At 43.6% G+C, this 16777-nt stretch overlaps 12 non-coding genes and 2 pseudogenes across 12 annotated transcripts; all 14 read left to right on the top strand.

Moving 5' to 3' along the window:
- The first annotated feature begins 323 nt into the window (after positions 1-323).
- Positions 324-442, top strand: LOC136725761 (5S ribosomal RNA). The gene has a single exon (XR_010807681.1). It is a non-coding gene; the product is annotated as a 5S ribosomal RNA (ribosomal RNA).
- Positions 443-1508: 1066 nt separating this feature from the next.
- On the top strand, positions 1509-1628 carry LOC136725759 (uncharacterized; annotated as a pseudogene).
- Positions 1629-2683: 1055 nt separating this feature from the next.
- Positions 2684-2802, top strand: LOC136725799 (5S ribosomal RNA). Its single transcript, XR_010807714.1, has one exon. It is a non-coding gene; the product is annotated as a 5S ribosomal RNA (ribosomal RNA).
- Positions 2803-3879: 1077 nt separating this feature from the next.
- Positions 3880-3998, top strand: LOC136725779 (5S ribosomal RNA). The gene has a single exon (XR_010807697.1). It is a non-coding gene; the product is annotated as a 5S ribosomal RNA (ribosomal RNA).
- A 1066-nt stretch (positions 3999-5064) lies between these two features.
- Positions 5065-5183, top strand: LOC136725780 (5S ribosomal RNA). The gene has a single exon (XR_010807698.1). It is a non-coding gene; the product is annotated as a 5S ribosomal RNA (ribosomal RNA).
- A 1066-nt stretch (positions 5184-6249) lies between these two features.
- LOC136725754 (5S ribosomal RNA) lies at positions 6250-6368 on the top strand. Its single transcript, XR_010807677.1, has one exon. It is a non-coding gene; the product is annotated as a 5S ribosomal RNA (ribosomal RNA).
- Positions 6369-7423: 1055 nt separating this feature from the next.
- LOC136725814 (5S ribosomal RNA) lies at positions 7424-7542 on the top strand. Its single transcript, XR_010807728.1, has one exon. It is a non-coding gene; the product is annotated as a 5S ribosomal RNA (ribosomal RNA).
- A 1055-nt stretch (positions 7543-8597) lies between these two features.
- LOC136725781 (5S ribosomal RNA) lies at positions 8598-8716 on the top strand. The gene has a single exon (XR_010807699.1). It is a non-coding gene; the product is annotated as a 5S ribosomal RNA (ribosomal RNA).
- Positions 8717-9772: 1056 nt separating this feature from the next.
- On the top strand, positions 9773-9891 carry LOC136725789 (5S ribosomal RNA). The gene has a single exon (XR_010807706.1). It is a non-coding gene; the product is annotated as a 5S ribosomal RNA (ribosomal RNA).
- A 1066-nt stretch (positions 9892-10957) lies between these two features.
- On the top strand, positions 10958-11076 carry LOC136725773 (5S ribosomal RNA). Its single transcript, XR_010807692.1, has one exon. It is a non-coding gene; the product is annotated as a 5S ribosomal RNA (ribosomal RNA).
- A 1066-nt stretch (positions 11077-12142) lies between these two features.
- Positions 12143-12251, top strand: LOC136725755 (uncharacterized; annotated as a pseudogene).
- A 1055-nt stretch (positions 12252-13306) lies between these two features.
- Positions 13307-13425, top strand: LOC136725753 (5S ribosomal RNA). Its single transcript, XR_010807676.1, has one exon. It is a non-coding gene; the product is annotated as a 5S ribosomal RNA (ribosomal RNA).
- A 1054-nt stretch (positions 13426-14479) lies between these two features.
- On the top strand, positions 14480-14598 carry LOC136725811 (5S ribosomal RNA). The gene has a single exon (XR_010807725.1). It is a non-coding gene; the product is annotated as a 5S ribosomal RNA (ribosomal RNA).
- Positions 14599-15664: 1066 nt separating this feature from the next.
- LOC136725812 (5S ribosomal RNA) lies at positions 15665-15783 on the top strand. Its single transcript, XR_010807726.1, has one exon. It is a non-coding gene; the product is annotated as a 5S ribosomal RNA (ribosomal RNA).
- The last annotated feature ends 994 nt before the right edge of the window (positions 15784-16777 follow it).

Raw genomic sequence — 16777 nt, forward strand, 5'->3', positions numbered from 1 at the left:
CTTTCAGTTTCATACTGCATGTCAATTGAAATCCTTACTGAAATGCACACCTTCTCAAGATTGCGCTTGACTGGCGTGTCAGGCACTCAATTACAGCTGTATTATCAAGACAATGTGTTCGTTTTGTAAAATATAGTTCCGGTCTGGTGTGGCACCCCAGCTAACGCACAACGTTGCCACAACGTGGCGTGTTAGCAGGGACTGTCTGCGGCGCGCTGGTGTGTCCCGGGCTTTAGAGTAGAGAGACAGTTCAACTGTAAGTATGAACGGCAGAATCGGATATTGCCTTCCCTATAAGTAGAGCGTCAGGGACAGCCTCCCTGGCTTACGGCCATACTAGCCTGAATACGCCCGATCTCGTCCGATCTCGGAAGCTAAGCAGGCTCGGGCCTGGTCAGTACTTGGATGGGAGACCGCCTGGGAATACCAGGTGCTGTAAGCTTTTGCATCTTTTACACACCAGAGGGCGACAAATCACGAGTTTTAACTTTGGATACACGCAATTTCATCATTATTTCAGATTTGACTTCCCCAAATACACAGGCATACAATAGATCTTGTTCTCCAACGTAAACGGTCCCTAGTAACTATGGTACATTCGTAAATAAATTGAGCATCATGGCTAGAAGTGACTAAATGTTGCCTAATCTTTCTCATCGAGAAATGACACAATTACAGCAACACAAAAAGGAACTCCACCGGACAAAGTTCAGTGCTCACAAGGAGCCTCATTCAACACACACGGTTCCATTCCCATTCATGCAAAGCACGAAAGTGTAAAACTTGGGAACATACTTGAGAGCAAAGATCACATTCAATCTCATTCAAGGCACGGATGTGAATGCAACGGGATGAAATTACTGAAATGATGCCTGCCCTTGAACTGTGATGATGGACTACCCGACTCGCCAATAATATTGGGTTCCGGTGTATTGAAATACAGGAGCTGCTGGATTTGTGTGTTTTCTTACCCCCTCACCATAGTTTGTCAAATGTTTAAACAACTGAACTTATATTCAAGGTTTGTTTCTCTTCATATGTTTTACTGGTTTACATTTGTCTCAGCAACCTGTTGAATGATTCTTGTGCTTTCATAACAAAATGACAACAGGATGAATGCACACACTTGAAAATACAATACATGCAATGTTATGCATCATAGTGATGCAACCTCCTTTCAGTTTCATACTGCATGTCAATTGAAATCCTTACTGAAATGCACACCATCTCAAGATTGCGCTTGACTGGCAAGTCAGGCACTCAATTACAGCTGTTTTATCAAGACAATGTGTTCGTTTTGTAAAATATAGTTCCGGTCTGGTGTGGCACCCCAGCTAACGCACAACGTTGCCACAACGTTTCCACAACGTGGCGTGTTAGCAGGGACTGTCTGCGGCGCGCTGGTGTGTCCCGGGCTTTAGAGTAGAGAGACAGTTCAACTGTAAGTATGAACGGCAGAAACGGATATTGCCTTCCCTTTAAGTAGAGCGTCAGGGACAACCTCCCTGGCTTACGGAAAATACTAGCCTGAATACGCCCGATCTCGTCCGATCTCTGAAGCCAAGCAGGCTCGGGCCTGGTCAGTACTTGGATGGGAGACCGCCTGGGAATAGCAGGTGCTGTAAGCTTTTGCACCTTTTACACACCAGAGGGCGACAAATCACGAGTTTTAACTTTGGATACACACAATTTCATCATTATTTCAGATTTTACTTCCCCAAATACACAGGCATACAATAGATCTTGTTCTCCACCGTAAACGGTCCCTAGTAACTAGGGTACATTCGTAAATAAATTGAGCATCATGGCTAGAAGTGACTAAATGTTGCCTAATCTTTCTCATCGAGAAATGACACAATTACAGCAACACAAAAAGGAACTCCACCGGACAAAGTTCAGTGCTCACAAGGAGCCTCATTCAACACACACGGTTCCATTCCCATTCATGCAAAGCACGAAAGTGTAAAACTTGGGAACATACTTGAGAGCAAAGATCACATTCAATCTCATTCAAGGCACGGATGTGAATGCAACGGGATGAAATTACTGAAATGATGCCTGCCCTCGAACTGTGATGATGGACTAACCGACTCGCCAATAATATTGGGTTCTGGTGTATTGAAATACAGGAGCTGCTGGATTTGTGTGTTTTCTTACCCCCTCACCATAGTTTGTCAAATGTTTAAACAACTGAACTTATATTCAAGGTTTGTTTCTCTTCATATGTTTTACTGGTTTACATTTGTCTCAGCAACCTGTTGAATGATTCTTCTGCTTTCAAAACAAAATGACAACAGGATGAATGCACACACTTGAAAATACAATACATGCAATGTTATGCATCATAGTGATGCAACCTCCTTTCAGTTTCATACTGCATGTCAATTGAAATCCTTACTGAAATGCACACCTTCTCAAGATTGCGCTTGACTGGCGTGTCAGGCACTCAATTACAGCTGTATTATCAAGACAATGTGTTCGTTTTGTAAAATATAGTTCCGGTCTGGTGTGGCACCCCAGCTAACGCACAACGTTGCCACAACGTGGCGTGTTAGCAGGGACTATCTGCGGCGCGCTGGTGTGTCCCGGACTTTAGAATAGAGAGACAGTTCAACTGCAAGTATGAGCGGCAGAAACGGATATTGCCTTCCCTTTAAGTAGAGCGTCAGGGACAACCTCCCTGGCTTACGGCCATACTAGCCTGAATACGCCCGATCTTGTCCGATCTCGGAAGCTAAGCAGGCTCGGGCCTGGTCAGTACTTGGATGGGAGACCGTCTGGGAATACCAGGTGCTGTAAGCTTTTGCATCTTTTACACACCAGAGGGCGACAAATCACGAGTTTTAACTTTGGATACACGCAATTTCATCATTATTTCAGATTTGACTTCCCCAAATACACAGGCATACAATAGATCTTGTTCTCCAACGTAAACGGTCCCTAGTAACTAGGGTACATTCGTAAATAAATTGAGCATCATGGCTAGAAGTGACTAAATGTTGCCTAATCTTTCTCATCGAGAAATGACACATTTACAGCAACACAAAAAGGAACTCCACCGGACAAAGTTCAGTGCTCACAAGGAGCCTCATTCAACACACACGGTTCCATTCCCATTCATGCAAAGCACGAAAGTGTAAAACTTGGGAACATACTTGAGAGCAAAGATCACATTCAATCTCATTCAAGGCACGGATGTGAATGCAACGGGATGAAATTACTGAAATGATGCCTGCCCTCGAACTGTGATGATGGACTACCCGACTCGCCAATAATATTGGGTTCTGGTGTATTGAAATACAGGAGCTGCTGGATTTGTGTGTTTTCTTACCCCCTCACCATAGTTTGTCAAATGTTTAAACAACTGAACTTATATTCAAGGTTTGTTTCTCTTCATATGTTTTACTGGTTTACATTTGTCTCAGCAACCTGTTGAATGATTCTTCTGCTTTCAAAACAAAATGACAACAGGATGAATGCACACACTTGAAAATACAATACATGCAATGTTATGCATCATAGTGATGCAACCTCCTTTCAGTTTCATACTGCATGTCAATTGAAATCCTTACTGAAATGCACACCTTCTCAAGATTGCGCTTGACTGGCGTGTCAGGCACTCAATTACAGCTGTTTTATCAAGACAATGTGTTCGTTTTGTAATATATAGTTCCGGTCTGGTGTGGCACCCCAGCTAACGCACAACGTTGCCACAATGTTGCCACAATGTTGCCACAACGTGGCGTGTTAGCAGGGACTGGCTGCGGCGCGCTGGTGTGTCCCGGGCTTTAGAGTAGAGAGACAGTTCAACTGTAAGTATGAACGGCAGAAACGGATATTGCCTTCCCTTTAAGTAGAGCGTCAGGGACAGCCTCCCTGGCTTACGGCCATACTAGCCTGAATACGCCCGATCTCGTCCGATCTCGGAAGCCAAGCAGGCTCGGGCCTGGTCAGTACTTGGATGGGAGACCGCCTGGGAATACCAGGTGCTGTAAGCTTTTGCATCTTTTACACACCAGAGGGCGACAAATCACGAGTTTTAACTTTGGATACACGCAATTTCATAATTATTTCAGATTTGACTTCCCCAAATACACAGGCATACAATAGATCTTGTTCTCCAACGTAAACGGTCCCTAGTAACTAGGGTACATTCGTACATAAATTGAGCATCATGGCTAGAAGTGACTAAATGTTGCCTAATCTTTCTCATCGAGAAATGACACAATTACAGCAACACAAAAAGGAACTCCACCGGACAAAGTTCAGTGCTCACAAGGAGCCTCATTCAACACACACGGTTCCATTCCCATTCATGCAAAGCACGAAAGTGTAAAACTTGGGAACATACTTGAGAGCAAAGATAACATTCAATCTCATTCAAGGCACGGATGTGAATGCAACGGGATGAAATTACTGAAATGATGCCTGCCCTCGAACTGTGATGATGGACTACCCGACTCGCCAATAATATTGGGTTCTGGTGTATTGAAATACAGGAGCTGCTGGATTTGTGTGTTTTCTTACCCCCTCACCATAGTTTGTCAAATGTTTAAACAACTGAACTTATATTCAAGGTTTGTTTCTCTTCATATGTTTTACTGGTTTACATTTGTCTCAGCAACCTGTTGAATGATTCTTCTGCTTTCAAAACAAAATGACAACAGGATGAATGCACACACTTGAAAATACAATACATGCAATGTTATGCATCATAGTGATGCAACCTCCTTTCAGTTTCATACTGCATGTCAATTGAAATCCTTACTGAAATGCACACCTTCTCAAAATTGCGCTTGACTGGCGTGTCAGGCACTCAATTACAGCTGTTTTATCAAGACAATGTGTTCGTTTTGTAATACATAGTTCCGGTCTGGTGTGGCACCCCAGCTAACGCACAACGTTGCCACAATGTTGCCACAACGTGACGTGTTAGCAGGGACTGTCTGCGGCGCGCTGGTGTGTCCCGGGCTTTAGAGTAGAGAGACAGTTCAACTGTAAGTATGAACGGCAGAAACGGATATTGCCTTCCCTTTAAGTAGAGCGTCAGGGACAGCCTCCCTGGCTTACGGCCATACTAGCCTGAATACGCCCGATCTCGTCCGATCTCGGAAGCCAAGCAGGCTCGGGCCTGGTCAGTACTTGGATGGGAGACCGCCTGGGAATACCAGGTGCTGTAAGCTTTTGCATCTTTTACACACCAGAGGGCGACAAATCACGAGTTTTAACTTTGGATACACGCAATTTCATCATTATTTCAGATTTGACTTCCCCAAATACACAGGCATACAATAGATCTTGTTCTCCAACGTAAACGGTCCCTAGTAACTAGGGTACATTCGTAAATAAATTGAGCATCATGGCTAGAAGTGACTAAATGTTGCCTAATCTTTCTCATCGAGAAATGACACAATTACAGCAACACAAAAAGGAACTCCACCGGACAAAGTTCAGTGCTCACAAGGAGCCTCATTCAACACACACGGTTCCATTCCCATTCATGCAAAGCACGAAAGTGTAAAACTTGGGAACATACTTGAGAGCAAAGATCACATTCAATCTCATTCAAGGCACGGATGTGAATGCAACGGGATGAAATTACTGAAATGATGCCTGCCCTCGAACTGTGATGATGGACTACCCGACTCGCCAATAATATTGGGTTCTGGTGTATTGAAATACAGGAGCTGCTGAATTTGTGTGTTTTCTTACCCCCTCACCATAGTTTGTCAAATGTTTAAACAACTGAACTTATATTCAAGGTTTGTTTCTCTTCATATGTTTTACTGGTTTACATTTGTCTCAGCAACCTGTTGAATGATTCTTCTGCTTTCAAAACAAAATGACAACAGGATGAATGCACACACTTGAAAATACAATACATGCAATGTTATGCATCATAGTGATGCAACCTCCTTTCAGTTTCATACTGCATGTCAATTGAAATCCTTTCTGAAATGCACACCTTCTCAAGATTGCGCTTGACTGGCGTGTCAGGCACTCAATTACAGCTGTTTTATCAAGACAATGTGTTCGTTTTGTAAAATATAGTTCCGGTCTGGTGTGGCACCCCAGCTAACGCACAACGTTGCCACAACGTTGCCACAACGTGGCGTGTTAGCAGGGACTGTCTGCGGCGCGCTGGTGTGTCCCGGGCTTTAGAGTAGAGAGACAGTTCAACTGTAAGTATGAACGGCAGAAACGGATATTGCCTTCCCTTTAAGTAGAGCGTCAGGGACAGCCTCCCTGGCTTACGGCCATACTAGCCTGAATACGCCCGATCTCGACCGATCTCGGAAGCCAGGCAGGCTCGGGCCTGGTCAGTACTTGGATGGGAGACCACCTGGGAATACCAGGTGCTTTAAGCTTTTGCACCTTTTACACACCAGAGGGCGACAAATCACGAGTCTTAACTTTGGATACACACAATTTCATCATTATTTCAGATTTTACTTCCCCAAATACACAGGCATACAATAGATCTTGTTCTCCAACGTAAACGGTCCCTAGTAACTAGGGTACATTCGTAAATTAATTGAGCATCATGGCTAGAAGTGACTCAATGTTGCCTAATCTTTCTCATCAAGAAATGACACAATTACAGCAACACAAAAAGGAACTCCACCGCACAAAGTTCAGTGCTCACAAGGAGACTCATTCAACACACACGGTTCCATTCCCATTCATGCAAAGCACGAAAGTGTAAAACTTGGGAACATACTTGAGAGCAAAGATCACATTCAATCTCATTCAAGGCACGGATGTGAATGCAACGGGATGAAATTACTGAAATGATGCCTGCCCTCGAACTGTGATGATGGACTACCCGACTCGCCAATAATATTGGGTTCTGGTGTATTGAAATACAGGAGCTGCTGGATTTGTGTGTTTTCTTACTCCCTCACCATAGTTTGTCAAATGTTTAAACAACTGAACTTATATTCAAGGTTTGTTTCTCTTCATATATTTTACTGGTTTACATTTGTCTCAGCAACCTGTTGAATGATTCTTCTGCTTTCAAAACAAAATGACAACAGGATGAATGCACACACTTGAAAATACAATACATGCAATGTTATGCATCATAGTGATGCAACCTCCTTTCAGTTTCATACTGCATGTCAATTGAAATCCTTACTGAAATGCACACCTTCTCAAGATTGCGCTTGACTGGCGTGTCAGGCACTCAATTACAGCTGTTTTATCAAGACAATGTGTTCGTTTTGTAAAATATAGTTCCGGTCTGCAGTGGCACCCCAGCTAACGCACAACGTTGCCACAACGTGGCGTGTTGGCAGGGACTGTCTGCGGCGCGCTGGTGTGGCCCGGGCTTTAGAGTAGAGAGACAGTTCAACTGTAAGTATGAACGGCAGAAACGGATATTGCCTTCCCTTTAAGTAGAGCGTCAGGGACAGCCTCCCTGGCTTACGGCCATACTAGCCTGAATACGCCCGATCTCGTCCGATCTTGGAAGCCAAGCAGGCTCAGGCCTGGTCGGTACTTGGATGGTTGACCGCCTGAGAATACCAGGTGCTGTAAGCTTTTGCACCTTTTACACACCAGAGGGCGACAAATCACGAGTTTTAACTTTGGATACACGCAATTTCATCATTATTTCAGATTTTACTTCCCCAAATACACAGGCATACAATAGATCTTCTTCTCCAACGTAAACGGTCCCTAGTAACTAGGGTACATTCGTCAATAAATTGAGCATCATGGCTAGAAGTGACTAAATGTTGCCTAATCTTTCTCATCAAGAAATGACACAATTACAGCAACACAAAAAGGAACTCCACCGGACAAAGTTCAGTGCTCACAAGGAGCATCATTCAACACACACGGTTCCATTCCCATTCATGCAAAGCACGAAAGTGTAAAACTTGGGAACATACTTGAGAGCAAAGATCACATTCAATCTCATTCAAGGCACGGATGTGAATGCAACGGGATGAAATTACTGAAATGATGCCTGCCCTCGAACTGTGATGATGGACTACCCGACTTGCCAATAATATTGGGTTCTGGTGTATTGAAATACAGGAGCTGCTGGATTTGTGTGTTTTCTTACCCCCTCACCATAGTTTGTCAAATGTTTAAACAACTGAACTTATATTCAAGGTTTGTTTCTCTTCATATGTTTTACTGGTTTACATTTGTCTCAGCAACCTGTTGAATGATTCTTCTGCTTTCAAAACAAAATGACAACAGGATGAATGCACACACTTGAAAATACAATACATGCAATGTTATGCATCATAGTGATGCAACCTCCCTTCAGTTTCATACTGCATGTCAATTGAAATCCTTACTGAAATGCACACCTTCTCAAGATTGCGCTTGACTGGCGTGTCAGGCACTCAATTACAGCTGTTTTATCAAGACAATGTGTTCGTTTTGTAAAATATAGTTCCGGTCTGGTGTGGCACCCCAGCTAACGCACAACGTTGCCACAACGTGGCGTGTTAGCAGGGACTGTCTGCGGCGCGCTGGTGTGTCCTGGGCTTTAGAGTAGAGAGACAGTTCAACTGTAAGTATGAACGGCAGAAACGGATATTGCCTTCCCTTTAAGTAGAGCGTCGTGGACAGCCTACCTGGCTTACGGCCATACTAGCCTGAATACGCCCGATCTCGTCCGATCTCGGAAGCCAAGCAGGCTCGGGCCTGGTCAGTACTTGGATGGGAGACCGCCTGGGAATACCAGGTGCTGTAAGCTTTTGCACCTTTTACACACCAGAGGGCGACAAATCACGAGTTTTAACTTTGGATACACACAATTTCATCGTTATTTCAGATTTTACTTCCCCAAATACACAGGCATACAATAGATCTTGTTCTCCAACGTAAACGGTCCCTAGTAACTAGGGTACATTCGTAACTAAATTGAGCATCATGGCTAGAAGTGACTAAATGTTGCCTAATCTTTCTCATCAAGAAATGACACAATTACAGCAACACAAAAAGGAACTCCACCGGACAAAGTTCAGTGCTCACAAGGAGCCTCATTCAACACACACGGTTCCATTCCCATTCATGCAAAGCACGAAAGTGTAAAACTTGGGAACATACTTGAGAGCAAAGATCACATTCAATCTCATTCAAGGCACGGATGTGAATGCAACGGGATGAAATTACTGAAATGATGCCTGCCCTCGAACTGTGATGATGGACTACCCGACTCGCCAATAATATTGGCTTCTGGTGTATTGAAATACAGGAGCTGCTGGATTTGTGTCATTTCTTACCCCCTCACCATAGTTTGTCAAATGTTTAAACAACTGAACTTATATTCAAGGTTTGTTTCTCTTCATATGTTTTACTGGTTTACATTTGTCTCAGCAACCTGTTGAATGATTCTTCTGCTTTCAAAACAAAATGACAACAGGATGAATGCACACACTTGAAAATACAATACATGCAATGTTATGCATCATAGTGATGCAACCTCCTTTCATTTTCATACTGCATGTCAATTGAAATCCTTACTGAAATGCACACCTTCTCAAGATTGCGCTTGACTGGCGTGTCAGGCACTCAATTACAGCTGTTTTATCAAGACAATGTGTTTTTTTTTGTAAAATATAGTTCCGGTCTGGTGTGGCACCCCAGCTAACGCACAACGTTGCCACAACGTGGCGTGTTAGCAGGGACTGTCTGCGGCGCGCTGGTGTGTCCCCGGCATGAGTGTAGAGAGACAGTTCAACTGTAAGTATGAGCGGCAGAAACGGATATTGCCTTCCCTTTAAGTAGAGCGTCAGGGACAGCCTCCCTGGCTTACTGCCATACTAGCCTGAATACGCCCGATCTCGTCCGATCTCGGAAGCTAAGCAGGCTCGGGCCTGGTCAGTACTTGGATGGGAGACCGCCTGGGAATACCAGGTGCTGTAAGCTTTTGCATCTTTTACACACCAGAGGGCGACAAATCACGAGTTTTAACTTTGGATACACGCAATTTCATCATTATTTCAGATTTGACTTCCCCAAATACACAGGCATACAATAGATCTTGTTCTCCAACGTAAACGGTCCCTAGTAACTAGGGTACATTCGTAAATAAATTGAGCATCATGGCTAGAAGTGACTAAATGTTGCCTAATCTTTCTCATCGAGAAATGACACAATTACAGCAACACAAAAAGGAACTCCACCGGACAAAGTTCAGTGCTCACAAGGAGCCTCATTCAAAACACACGGTTCCATTCCCATTCATGCAAAGCACGAAAGTGTAAAACTTGGGAACATACTTGAGAGCAAAGATCACATTCAATCTCATTCAAGGCACGGATGTGAATGCAACGGGATGAAATTACTGAAATGATGCCTGCCCTCGAACTGTGATGATGGACTACCCGACTCGCCAATAATATTGGGTTCTGGTGTATTGAAATACAGGAGCTGCTGGATTTGTGTGTTTTCTTACCCCCTCACCATAGTTTGTCAAATGTTTAAACAACTGAACTTATATTCAAGGTTTGTTTCTCTTCATATGTTTTACTGGTTTACATTTGTCTCAGCAACCTGTTGAATGATTCTTCTGCTTTCAAAACAAAATGACAACAGGATGAATGCACACACTTGAAAATACAATACATGCAATGTTATGCATCATAGTGATGCAACCTCCTTTCAGTTTCATACTGCATGTCAATTGAAATCCTTACTGAAATGCACACCTTCTCAAGATTGCGCTTGACTGGCGTGTCAGGCACTCAATTACAGCTGTTTTATCAAGACAATGTGTTCGTTTTGTAATATATAGTTCCGGTCTGGTGTGGCACCCCAGCTAACGCACAACGTTGCCACAACGCTGCCACAACGTGGCGTGTTAGCAGGGACTGTCTGCGGCGCGCTGGTGTGTCCAGGGCTTTAGAGTAGAGAGACAGTTCAACTGTAAGTATGAACGGCAGAAACGGATATTGCCTTCCCTTTAAGTAGAGCGTCAGGGACAGTCTCCCTGGCTTACGGCCATACTAGCCTGAATACGCCCGATCTCGTCTGATCTCGGAAGCTAAGCAGGCTCGGGCCTGGTCAGTACTTGGATGGGAGACCGCCTGGGAATACCAGGTGCTGTAAGCTTTTGCATCTTTTACACACCAGAGGGCGACAAATCACGAGTTTTAACTTTGGATACACGCAATTTCATCATTATTTCAGATTTGACTTCCCCAAATACTCAGGCATACAATAGATCTTGTTCTCCAATGTAAACGGTCCCTAGTAACTAGGGTACATTCGTAAATAAATTGAGCATCATGGCTAGAAGTGACTAAATGTTGCCTAATCTTTCTCATCGAGAAATGACACAATTACAGCAACACAAAAAGGAACTCCACCGGACAAAATTCAGTGCTCACAAGGAGCCTCATTCAACACACACGGTTCCATTCCCATTCATGCAAAGCACGAAAGTGTAAAACTTGGGAACATACTTGAGAGCAAAGATCACATTCAATCTCATTCAAGGCACGGATGTGAATGCAACGGGATGAAATTACTGAAATGATGCCTGCCCTCGAACTGTGATGATGGACTACCCGACTCGCCAATAATATTGGGTTCTGGTGTATTGAAATACAGGAGCTGCTGGATTTGTGTGTTTTCTTACCCCCTCACCATAGTTTGTCAAATGTTTAAACAACTGAACTTATATTCGAGGTTTGTTTCTCTTCATATGTTTTACTGGTTTACATTTGTCTCAGCAACCTGTTGAATGATTCTTCTGCTTTCAAAACAAAATGACAACAGGATGAATGCACACACTTGTAAATACAATACATGCAATGTTATGCATCATAGTGATGCAACCTCCTTTCAGTTTCATACTGCATGTCAATTGAAATCCTTACTGAAATGCACACCTTCTCAAGATTGCGCTTGACTGGCGTGTCAGGCACTCAATTACAGCTGTTTTATCAAGACAATGTGTTCGTTTTGTAATATATAGTTCCGGTCTGGTGTGGCACCCCAGCTAACGCACAACGTTGCCACAATGTTGCCACAACGTGGCGTGTTAGCAGGGACTGTCTGCGGCGCGCTGGTGTGTCCCGGGCTTTAGAGTAGAGAGACAGTTCAACTGTAAGTATGAACGGCAGAAACGGATATTGCCTTCCCTTTAAGTAGAGCGTCAGGGACAGCATTCCTGGCTTACGGCCATACTAGCCTGAATACGCCCGATCTCGGAAGCTAAGCAGGCTCGGGCCTGGTCAGTACTTGGATGGGAGACCGCCTGGGAATACCAGGTGCTGTAAGCTTTTGCATCTTTTACACACCAGAGGGCGACAAATCACGAGTTTTAACTTTGGATACACGCAATTTCATCATTATTTCAGATTTGACTTCCCCAAATACACAGGCATACAATAGATCTTGTTCTCCAACGTAAACGGTCCCTAGTAACTAGGGTACATTCGTAAATAAATTGAGCATCATGGCTAGAAGTGACTAAATGTTGCCTAATCTTTCTCATCGAGAAATGACACAATTACAGCAACACAAAAAGGAACTCCACCGGACAAAGTTCAGTGCTCACAAGGAGCCTCATTCAACACACACGGTTCCATTCCCATTCATGCAAAGCACGAAAGTGTAAAACTTGGGAACATACTTGAGAGCAAAGATCACATTCAATCTCATTCAAGGCACGGATGTGAATGCAACGGGATGAAATTACTGAAATGATGCCTGCCCTCGAACTGTGATGTTGGACTACCCGACTCGCCAATAATATTGGGTTCTGGTGTATTGAAATACAGGAGCAGCTGGATTTGTGTGTTTTCTTACCCCCTCACCATAGTTTGTCAAATGTTTAAACAACTGAACTTATATTCAAGGTTTGTTTCTCTTCATATGTTTTACTGGTTTACATTTGTCTCAGCAACCTGTTGAATGATTCTTCTGCTTTCAAAACAAAATGACAACAGGATGAATGCACACACTTGAAAATACAATACATGCAATGTTATGCATCATAGTGATGCAACCTCCTTTCAGTTTCATACTGCATGTCAATTGAAATCCTTACTGAAATGCACACCTTCTCAAGATTGCGCTTGACTGGCGTGTCAGGCACTCAATTACAGCTGTATTATCAAGACAATGTGTTCGTTTTGTAATATATAGTTCCGGTCTGGTGTGGCACCCCAGCTAACGCACAACGTTGCCACAACGTTTCGTGTTAGCAGGGACTGTCTGCGGCGCGCTGGTGTGTCACGGACTTTAGAGTAGAGAGACAGTTCAACTGCAAGTATGAGCGGCAGAAACGGATATTGCCTTCCCTTTAAGTAGAGCGTCAGGGACAGCCTCCCTGGCTTACGGCCATGCTAGCCTGAATACGCCCGATCTCGTCCGATCTCGGAAGCTAAGCAGGCTTGGGCCTCGTCAGTACTTGGATGGGAGACCGCCTGGGAATACCAGTTGCTGTAAGCTTTTGCACCTTTTACAAACCAGAGGGCGACAAATCACGAGTTTTAACTTTGGATACACGCAATTTCATCATTATTTCAGATTTTACATCCCCAAGTACACAGGCATACAATAGATCTTGTTCTCCAACGTAAACGGTCCCTAGTAACTAGGGTACATTCGTCAATAAATTGAGCATCATGGCTAGAAGTGACTAAATGTTGCCTAATCTTTCTCATCAAGAAATGACACAATTACAGCAACAAAAAAGGAACTCCACCGGACAAAGTTCAGTGCTCACAAGGAGCATCATTCAACACACACGGTTCCATTCCCATTCATGCAAAGCACGAAAGTGTAAAACTTGGGAACGTACTTGAGAGTAATGATAACATTCAATCTCATTCAAGGCACGGATGTGAATGCAACGGGATGAAATTACTGAAATGATGCCTGCCCTCGAACTGTGATGATGGACTACCCGACTCGCCAATAATATTGGGTTCTGGTGTATTGAAATACAGGAGCTGCTGGATTTGTGTGTTTTCTTACCCCCTCACCATAGTTTGTCAAATGTTTAAACAACTGAACTTATATTCAAGGTTTGTTTCTCTTCATATGTTTTACTGGTTTACATTTGTCTCAGCAACCTGTTGAATGATTCTTCTGCTTTCAAAACAAAATGACAACAGGATGAATGCACACACTTGAAAATACAATACATGCAATGTTATGCATCATAGTGATGCAACCTCCTTTCAGTTTCATACTGCATGTCAATTGAAATCCTTACTGAAATGCACACCTTCTCAAGATTGCGCTTGACTGGCGTGTCAGGCACTCAATTACAGCTGTATTATCAAGACAATGTGTTCGTTTTGTAATATATAGTTCCGGTCTGGTGTGGCACCCCAGCTAACGCACAACGTTGCCACAACGTTTCGTGTTAGCAGGGACTGTCTGCGGCGCGCTGGTGTGTCCCGGACTTTAGAGTAGAGAGACAGTTCAACTGCAAGTATGAGCGGCAGAAACGGATATTGCCTTCCCTTTAAGTAGAGCGTCAGGGACAGCCTCCCTGGCTTACGGCCATACTAGCCTGAATACGCCTGATCTCGTCCGATCTCGGAAGCTAAGCAGGCTCGGGCCTGGTCAGTACTTGGATGTGAGACCGCCTGGGAATACCAGGTGCTGTAAGCTTTTGCATCTTTTACACACCAGAGGGCGACAAATCACGAGTTTTAACTTTGGATACACGCAATTTCATCATTATTTCAGATTTGACTTCCCCAAATACACAGGCATACAATAGATCTTGTTCTCCAACGTAAACGGTCCCTAGTAACTAGGGTACATTCGTAAATAAATTGAGCATCATGGCTAGAAGTGACTAAATGTTGCCTAATCTTTCTCATCGAGAAATGACACAATTACAGCAACACAAAAAGGAACTCCACCGGACAAAGTTCAGTGCTCACAAGGAGCCTCATTCAACACACACGGTTCCATTCCCATTCATGCAAAGCACGAAAGTGTAAAACTTGGGAACATACTTGAGAGCAAAGATCACATTCAATCTCATTCAAGGCACGGATGTGAATGCAACGGGATGAAATTACTGAAATGATGCCTGCCCTCGAACTGTGATGATGGACTACCCGACTCGCCAATAATATTGGGTTCTGGTGTATTGAAATACAGGAGCTGCTGGATTTGTGTGTTTTCTTACCCCCTCACCATAGTTTGTCAAATGTTTAAACAACTGAACTTATATTCAAGGTTTGTTTCTCTTCATATGTTTTACTGGTTTACATTTGTCTCAGCAACCTGTTGAATGATTCTTCTGCTTTCAAAACAAAATGACAACAGGATGAATGCACACACTTGAAAATACAATACATGCAATGTTATGCATCATAGTGATGCAACCTCCTTTCAGTTTCATACTGCATGTCAATTGAAATCCTTACTGAAATGCACACCTTCTCAAGATTGCGCTTGACTGGCGTGTCAGGCACTCAATTACAGCTGTTTTATCAAGACAATGTGTTCGTTTTGTAATATATAGTTCCGGTCTGGTGTGGCACCCCAGCTAACGCACAACGTTGCCACAATGTTGCCACAACGTGGCGTGTTAGCAGGGACTGTCTGCGGCGCGCTGGTGTGTCCCGGGCTTTAGAGTAGAGAGACAGTTCAACTGTAAGTATGAACGGCAGAAACGGATATTGCCTTCCCTTTAAGTAGAGCGTCAGGGACAGCCTCCCTGGCTTACAGCCATACTAGCCTGAATACGCCCGATCTCGTCCGATCTCGGAAGCCAAGCAGGCTCGGGCCTGGTCAGTACTTGGATGGTAGACCGCCTGGAAATACCAGGTGCTGTAAGCTTTTGCACCTTTTACACACCAGAGGGCGACAAATCACGAGTCTTAACTTTTGATACACACAATTTCATCATTATTTCAGATTTGACTTCCCCAAATACACAGGCATACAATAGATCTTGTTCTCCAACGTAAACGGTCCCTAGTAACTAGGGTACATTCGTAAATAAATTGAGCATCATGGCTAGAAGTGACTAAATGTTGCCTAATCTTTCTCATCGAGAAATGACACAATTACAGCAACACAAAAAGGAACTCCACCGGACAAAGTTCAGTGCTCACAAGGAGCCTCATTCAACACACACGGTTCCATTCCCATTCATGCAAAGCACAAAAGTGTAAAACTTGGGAACATACTTGAGAGCAAAGATCACATTCAATCTCATTCAAGGCACGGATGTGAATGCAACGGGATGAAATTACTGAAATGATGCCTGCCCTCGAACTGTGATGATGGACTACCCGACTCGCCAATAATATTGGGTTCCGGTGTATTGAAATACAGGAGCTGCTGGATTTGTGTGTTTTCTTACCCCCTCACCATAGTTTGTCAATTGTTTAAACAACTGAACTTATATTCAAGGTTTGTTTCTCTTCATATGTTTTACTGGTTTACATTTGTCTCAGCAACCTGTTGAATGATTCTTGTGCTTTCATAACAAAATGACAACAGGATGAATGCACACACTTGAAAATACAATACATGCAATGTTATGCATCATAGTGATGCAACCTCCTTTCAGTTTCATACTGCATGTCAATTGAAATCCTTACTGAAATGCACACCATCTCAAGATTGCGCTTGACTGGCAAGTCAGGCACTCAATTACAGCTGTTTTATCAAGACAATGTGTTCGTTTTGTAAAATATAGTTCCGGTCTGGTGTGGCACCCCAGCTAACGCACAACGTTGCCACAACGTTGCCACAACGTGGCGTGTTAGCAGGGACTGTCTGCAGCGCGCTGGTGTGTCCCGGGCTTTAGAGTAGAGAGACAGTT

The sequence above is a fragment of the Amia ocellicauda genome, unplaced genomic scaffold (assembly GCF_036373705.1).
Source record: "Amia ocellicauda isolate fAmiCal2 unplaced genomic scaffold, fAmiCal2.hap1 HAP1_SCAFFOLD_223, whole genome shotgun sequence".
In the NCBI taxonomy this organism is placed as follows: Eukaryota; Metazoa; Chordata; class Actinopteri; order Amiiformes; family Amiidae; genus Amia; species Amia ocellicauda.